The sequence below is a fragment of the Anthonomus grandis genome, chromosome 13, assembly GCF_022605725.1.
Source record: "Anthonomus grandis grandis chromosome 13, icAntGran1.3, whole genome shotgun sequence".
NCBI classification, from domain to species: Eukaryota; Metazoa; Arthropoda; class Insecta; order Coleoptera; family Curculionidae; genus Anthonomus; species Anthonomus grandis.
The window spans coordinates 21,293,232-21,300,558 of NC_065558.1; positions in this window are offsets into that span (position 1 = coordinate 21,293,232).

Below are 7,327 nucleotides of genomic sequence, written 5' to 3' on the forward strand. Positions count from 1 at the left end.
ATCCATAGCCACAGCTACATTGTAAGTAAAAGACCTTTTAAATAATTCTTTCCTATGTCTTGGCATAGTTATGGTGTTTCCATGTCTTAAATTTAATTTGTGAATGTAGGTTCGAAATGTTAGTCTCAAAAAAATCAAAAAGATACTTTGGAATTTTTTCCTTTAGGATTTTATAGAAGAAGCATGTTTTTTTGTAGAATAAACCTGCTCTGCATATTAAGCCACCTAATTTCTGTAAGCTTATGTGAAATCGGGTTTGGACGAGAAATTTTAAAGATTAAGCTAAGGCAGCTGTTTTGAACCTTTTGTACTCTGTTTCGATCAGCATAATCTAAACATGGGCTAAAGATAGGGCTACAAAAATTAAAATGAGATAAGACTAGAGACTCGCAAAGTATGGTTTTTATTTTTTTACTTAAGCAATGTCTTTGTCATAAATAATTTTTAATGATCCATAGGCTTTCTTTAATAATAATGAAGTGTGATCTTTGAATCTCAGTTTTTTATCTAATAAAAAACCTAAACTTTTGCAACTTGTCTTAGAAGAAATCGTATTGCCACCAATAGATATACTATGGTTACTATATGGAAGATACTCCTCACCAAAGATCAAAAAAGCTGACTTCATAGGATTAATTTTTAGAGCATGCTCCTTAGATTTTAAATAAATATTTTGTAAATAAATCTGAATTAAGATTTTTAATTGCATTAGCATACTCAGATTTTTTAAAAGAAATATAGAGTTGCGTATGTCTGCGTATAAGTGGTAATCACAAAAATTTAGACGAGTAAAAGCTTGCAGTATATAAAGTATATAAAAGGGGTCCTAAAATACTACCCTGAGGAACGCGTTAAAGAAAGGCTATTATTAAGTTTGACTTGCTGTGTTCTACCTGAAAGATACGAGAAAATTAGATTACATGAATTATCGGAAAAACCAAAAAAATGAATAGAAACTAAAATTTTATGATTGATAAGATCAAATGCCTTCGTATAGTCCAGCAGTACAAGAATAGAAGCTTTGCTTTGATCTAAGGATCTTAGTATGTCGTCCGTCACTGCGGGCATTGCTGTGGTGCATGAAAAGCATGATCGGAAGCCAGATTGTTTTGCAGGTAATATCGCAAATTTTTGGAGATGACTACGTATTTGAGACTCCAAGATCTTTTCCAAAACTTTTGAAAATATGGGTAATATACTGATTGACCGAAGGTCTTTAAATTCTACAGGAGAAGAGTTTTTCGGAATTGGTACAACAAATGCGTGTTTCCATTCTGTGGGGAAAAAAGAAATTTTAAGATGCTACAATTTATAATATGTGTGATATAGGGAATTATTTTAGGGCAAAACAATAAAATAATATCGATGTTCAGTTGGTCTGAGCCAACAGACTTAGTTTTAGAATAATGGAAATTACATCATACTCTGTAAAAGTAGCAAAAGTAAATCGATCTGTTATATCCTCTCTTATATTGTTCTTGTAATAATTTAAAAGTGCATCATTAGGAGAAAAATTAGTTTTAAAAGAATTTATTAAATAATAATTGATATCGTTAACGTCACTTAATTGCTCAGAAATATTTGCTTTATTGTCCTTTGCAATGTAAAGTTTTTTAATTTCTTTCCAGATTTCGCAAGGTGAATAATTTAAGAAATTTTGGGTAAAGTATACAGCTTTCTCTCTTTTTAATGCAGATGAAGTAAAATTGCGCAGTTGTTTGTAACATTTCCACTGTTTTTACTGTGTGTTCAACATCAAGTCATTCCAATGAGGAACTATCTGAAATTTGTTGTAAAATATCAATTATGATATAAGTTAAGTTAAGTAATAATATTAGTAATAATAATAATAATAATAATAATAATAATAATAATAATAATAATAATAATAATAATAATAATAATAATAATAATAATAATAATAATAATAATAATAATAATAATAATAATAATAATAATGAGTCTATAATGCACATTTTCTTTAAGGTAACAAATCTGGGGCAACAAACAACAGCTATATGCCGAATTCTGTAGAAAATATCCAAATATGAACGTGGCTGAGCAGAGAGCTGTGGAAGAAAACTTATACTCACCACACCAAGCACCATTACCAGAAGTGATAATGAATAAAGAAACCCAAAATAAAGACCAGAATAATAAACATAATGATGAAGTGCATTCTAAACTTAAAACAGAGTTTAGAAGGGCAATGGCATAGTGTGAAGGCATAAACCCCTCAACAAGGCCAGTTCTTCCTACAATTAACTCCTTCTGCTAATTGGCCATTCTTTTTAAGGCTGCTAACTTAATTATACCTGATTACACTCTTACAGTTACGACACTTAAACAGCTTCATCTAATAATCTACTGTGGGGCTACCGCTGGTATTAAAACCCTGGGATTAAAAATAAAATTTAACCAGCAAAGTGTTACACGTAATGAAAGACCTACACCGCCATGGGAAAGGAGACTACAAAAAAAGAATAAACATATTAGGAAAGAAATTGGCCCGCTAAAGGAATATATCCAAGGTATCAGACCCAGAAAAGTACAAGAAAGAGTAGAAGAAATAATGCGTCAGACCCAACAACATACACAACACAACCCAGAAAACTGTACTCCGGAACAATGCTTGGACACCCTTAAACAAAAGTTAACTATTTTTTTCAGGTCGCTTAAGAAGGTATGTATCTGGTAATAAAAGGAAACAAGATAATTTCCTTTTTCAACGCTCAGAAAAGGAATTCTATTGAAAGCTTAACGACACTTCTCCAACAAACACTGCCATTAGTATTTACCCTACTAAAGAAAACATCAAGGAGTTCTGGGGCACTCAACTAACAACACCTAGTGAATCCAAGCTCGACCCTGAATGGCTGACTGAAGAACGAGCAAAGTGTCAAATATATCATCCAATGGCATTTTTACCATTTTCAGTTGAGGAAGTGATTAAGGGTACAAACAAGCTACATAACTGTTGAATATTATGCTTTAAATGTTTTAATACATGTAGCACCTTATTGCGGTGCGTTACATATTGTATGTAAACTTGTCTTAATATGTATCACTCTTATGTCAACCATACTGTGAACGGATAAGATGTTAGTCGCTTGTATACACTGGACCTGTGAGTTTTATTTCCCGATCTAACCTCAGTTATTTTACAATAACTAAAAAGCTCCAGGCTAAGATCTCGGCAAAAATTACTGGATTAAGAAATTGTGGTCAACACGTCAACAATTGACCGTCCTTCTAAACGACGCTTATGAATCAGAATTTGCCCAATTTTTTAACAGAAGGTACCACTTACCTCTTGCCCAAGGACTGCCAAAACACTAAAGATCCGGCTAAATATTGGCCAATAACATGCCAACCCACACTATATAAACTAATTACATCTTGCATTACAGAACGTATTTACAGACATTGTGACCAAAATAGCATCATAGCGGCTCAACAGACAAGATATATCAAAGGTGCCATGAGGTGTAAAAAACAACTAATTATCGACTCCGTAGTTTACAATCAGGCGTTTAGTAACAAGAGAAACCTTTTTGCAGCATACATTGACTAGCGAAAAGCTTTGGATGCCGTTCCACATAAATGGCTTATTAATGTACTTAAATTGTACAAAATAGATATCCACATAATTGCCTTTTTAGAATTCACTATGGCATCTCGGCGAACATCAATACAACTTCAGATGCTTTACGGTAACTGCATTGGTACTAAAATGATTCCTATTCGTAGGGGTATATTTTAGAAGGATACTTTTTCATTTAGGTCCACTTTGGTTCTGCCGTGCCATGAACCCACTCTCTAGCCAACTTAATTCAACTAGGTACGGCCTAAAAAAGGATAATACAGAAGTAACAAGAGTAAACCATCTACTTTATATGAATGACTAAAAATTTTGTGTTGCAACACGACATCAACTAGGTCAGATTATGTTTAAAATAGTGAAAAAATTCTCTGATGATATAAGAATAATCTTTCGATTGCTATTAATTACTATGCTAAAAAACAGAGTTCGATAACATAGAAAGGACTCTATCAGAGCTTCATCTGATGATTGTGTTAATATGCGAAATCTGATAATATTAATAATTATAATGTAAGGTAATTCCATGACACAAAAAAGAGGCTAAGCATACGGTGATAAACTATAGACCTGTTACCATTCTGAATGCTGTTTTTAAAGTATTTGAGAAAACTTTATTTCATAGATTATATGCTGAAGTCAGTCATAATAATATATCCGAATACCAACATGGATTTTTGCCTAATAAATCAACATTAACTAATTTGATTACTTTTTATCAATTTGTTCACAATGCTTTAAATAATAAAAAACAGATTGATGTCATATAAACCGATATGAAGAAAGCATTTGAAAAGATTCGACATTTCATAATAAAAACATCTCTTTATGAAAATAATGCAACTACAGATTTAATTCAGTTAATTTCTTCCTACTTAGAAAATAGACAACAGTATGTAGAGGTTAAGGGCGCCAGGTCTGATCGATATACTAGTACTTCAGGAGTTCCAAGGTTCCAATTTGGACCCTCTGTTATTTTTGATTGCCATAAATAGGATTGCTTCTGCTTCTAATGATTTACAAAAACTACTTTTTGCAGATGATTTTAAGATTTACATGGAAATTACCTCTTAAGGTGATTGCATTTCTCTGCAGAATGATTTAGATAGGGTTGTTGATTGATGTAATGCAAACTCATTTCATTTCAATAATAAAAAATGTTTAGCAATATCGTTAACATTTAACAAAAAATATAATTAATTATAGTTACAATATTAGCGGTACCCCGGTTGAACATTCTAGCGATGAAAATGATTTAGGTATAATTGTTGACTATAATTTAGATTTTAGCGATCACATTATTAACACAGTTAATAAGTCACACAAAATAATGGGTTTCGTTATTAGAACTGCCAAAAACTTTAATGTTGAGTGTTGTTAAAATTATTTGTTAGTCTGGTTTTACCGAGGTTAGAATATGGAAGCGTAATTTGGTCTCCACAATATGACGTCTGGATTAAAACCATAGAGCGTGTACTTAAGAGATTTGGATATTATCCCGAACAAGGCTATAACCATAATTTGCTTCTGAAAATATTTAACAGAATATCCCTAGAAAATTGGCGCATTAAAACATCCCTAGTGTACATTTATAAAATTTTGACAAGTAAGATTAATTTATTGCAGATTTAAGATATTTTACAGAAGTTATTGACATTAGACTTTTTGCTTCTCAGCCTAAGGGCTAATATGTGATAATATAAATATGTGTATTTTAATTTTTTTTTAAATGTGGGTAGTTGTAACTTCTTAAATATATTATAGATTATAAGAAATATTTTAAACTTTTTATTAGGTGCATTGTACATTTGTATGCTAATATTATATTTGGAGTTCATTTTAGAGTCGTAATTATATATTATAGGTGGTATCTGTAATTGAGGGGGTCAGAAGCCAAGGGGTCCAAGTGACATTTTTTTCAAAAATCGATCTAAGTGCGTTTCAATACTAGTGCTGCTCTCTACGAACTGTTGAGAAAATCAGCAGATTCAGTCGCCCGTATTGTTAATTGGTATAGGGAACTAAGTGCGCTTGAACCCCTTTGCCACTCATGCATCAGTCATTTAGTAGATTACGCGCGAAGTGGAAGAGGTTAAGTTTTGCAAGTTTTTACAGTGTTTAAGTTGTTTTGAAGTTTTTTTTTGAATCAAATTGGTTACTTCTGATGAAGACCAAAATGGTAAGTTCTCAAAGTGCTATATAATTTGTTAAAATATGTTTTCCTTGACGTTATTTTTTTTTTATTTTAGATCCGTTTAGTGATAATTCCGATGTTGATATGGAGTACGTCCCAAATCAAAATAGTTCACAGTCTTCTTCAGATTTAGAGCTTAGCATAGCAGAAAGAGAACCTCAAGCAAGTACATCCAAGAAACGAACACGAAAAATAGCACAGTGGAAGTGATCCGAAGCAAAACTAAAGCGTAACTCTGGTCAAAGGTACGTTGGATGGCGGGGTGAAATTCATGAAGCAAAATTAGTTAAACCGTAAAATCACATTTGTAGATACAATGGTTGGGACTTGGAAACTTCATTCAATGTTTCATGTGTTTCTAAGCATATTCCTAAACGACCCGATCGACTAGTCAATATCTCCAATGGATGGAGCTACATGAAACCAAACATTGTAGGTCTTACTAAGATGCAATGGTTGCATTTTGAAAAAGCCGAACCTTACAAGATGTTTTATAAAGAAGTCTACAACCAGGAAATCGCATTTAATATAATGGACCTAAAACAAAAAAATGCTACTGGACCTATCATGTAATCTTGGAGTTAACTGGATACAACAAAAAGGGGAGAAAAGCGCGGAAGTAATATCTATGGGAAAACCAAATATCAATGAAGCCGTGATAACAAAAGTCATCAAAAGAAAACCCCTAGTTGGAAACGTCCAGGAAGTGATGTTATACATAACTTTTCGTACAACATACTAACCAGCACTCACACCAAACTGACGGAGTATATAAATGACTTTATTAAACATCCAGAGTTGACACCAACATTTATCACTTAAGATGCAGAAGATGCAATCGTTGCAATGACGACAATGGAAAAGGCAGGCTTTTCTAAAACTCGGTCTAAAAATGATATCTCATTATTTTTTTTCTTTTTTAGTGCTAAATTGTAATTAAGGGTAAAGAGTTGAAAGTTTGAACTTTATTAGTTGGGACACAAGTAATGATATGGTTTACATACCTTTTGAAGAAGAGAACTTTAAAAGGCAAATGTGACAATATTTATTTTGTAGTTTTGACATGATTATATCGGCACAAATTGGAGAGAGACAATTACCCATTCCTAACTCAAACATTTGTTTATAGAAATTACCTCCAAAATTAAAAAAAAAATTTTCAAAGGTAAAATTTAATAAAAGAAGAAATTGATTTATTGTTTGATTGCAATGTGGTTGTATTTTTACTCAATGCTTTTTTATGAGTTGTATGGTTAGATTTGTTGGAATTTTCGTAAATAAAGAGACCACATCTAGCGAAATCAGATTTGGGCGTATAATAAAATTCTGAACTGTTGAGACCAATTCAAAAGAATTTTTGGTAGTCTGTTTATCTTTCACAAAAGCATACTGTAATAATGTAGCAAGATATTTAGAGGGTATAGCAGGGAGCCTACAAAATAACTATAGGCCTTCTCTTTATGTATTGAAAAAAAAATTTTTTTAGGAAAAGCACCATTTGTATATTTTAGCGTTTTATTATGTCAAAATCA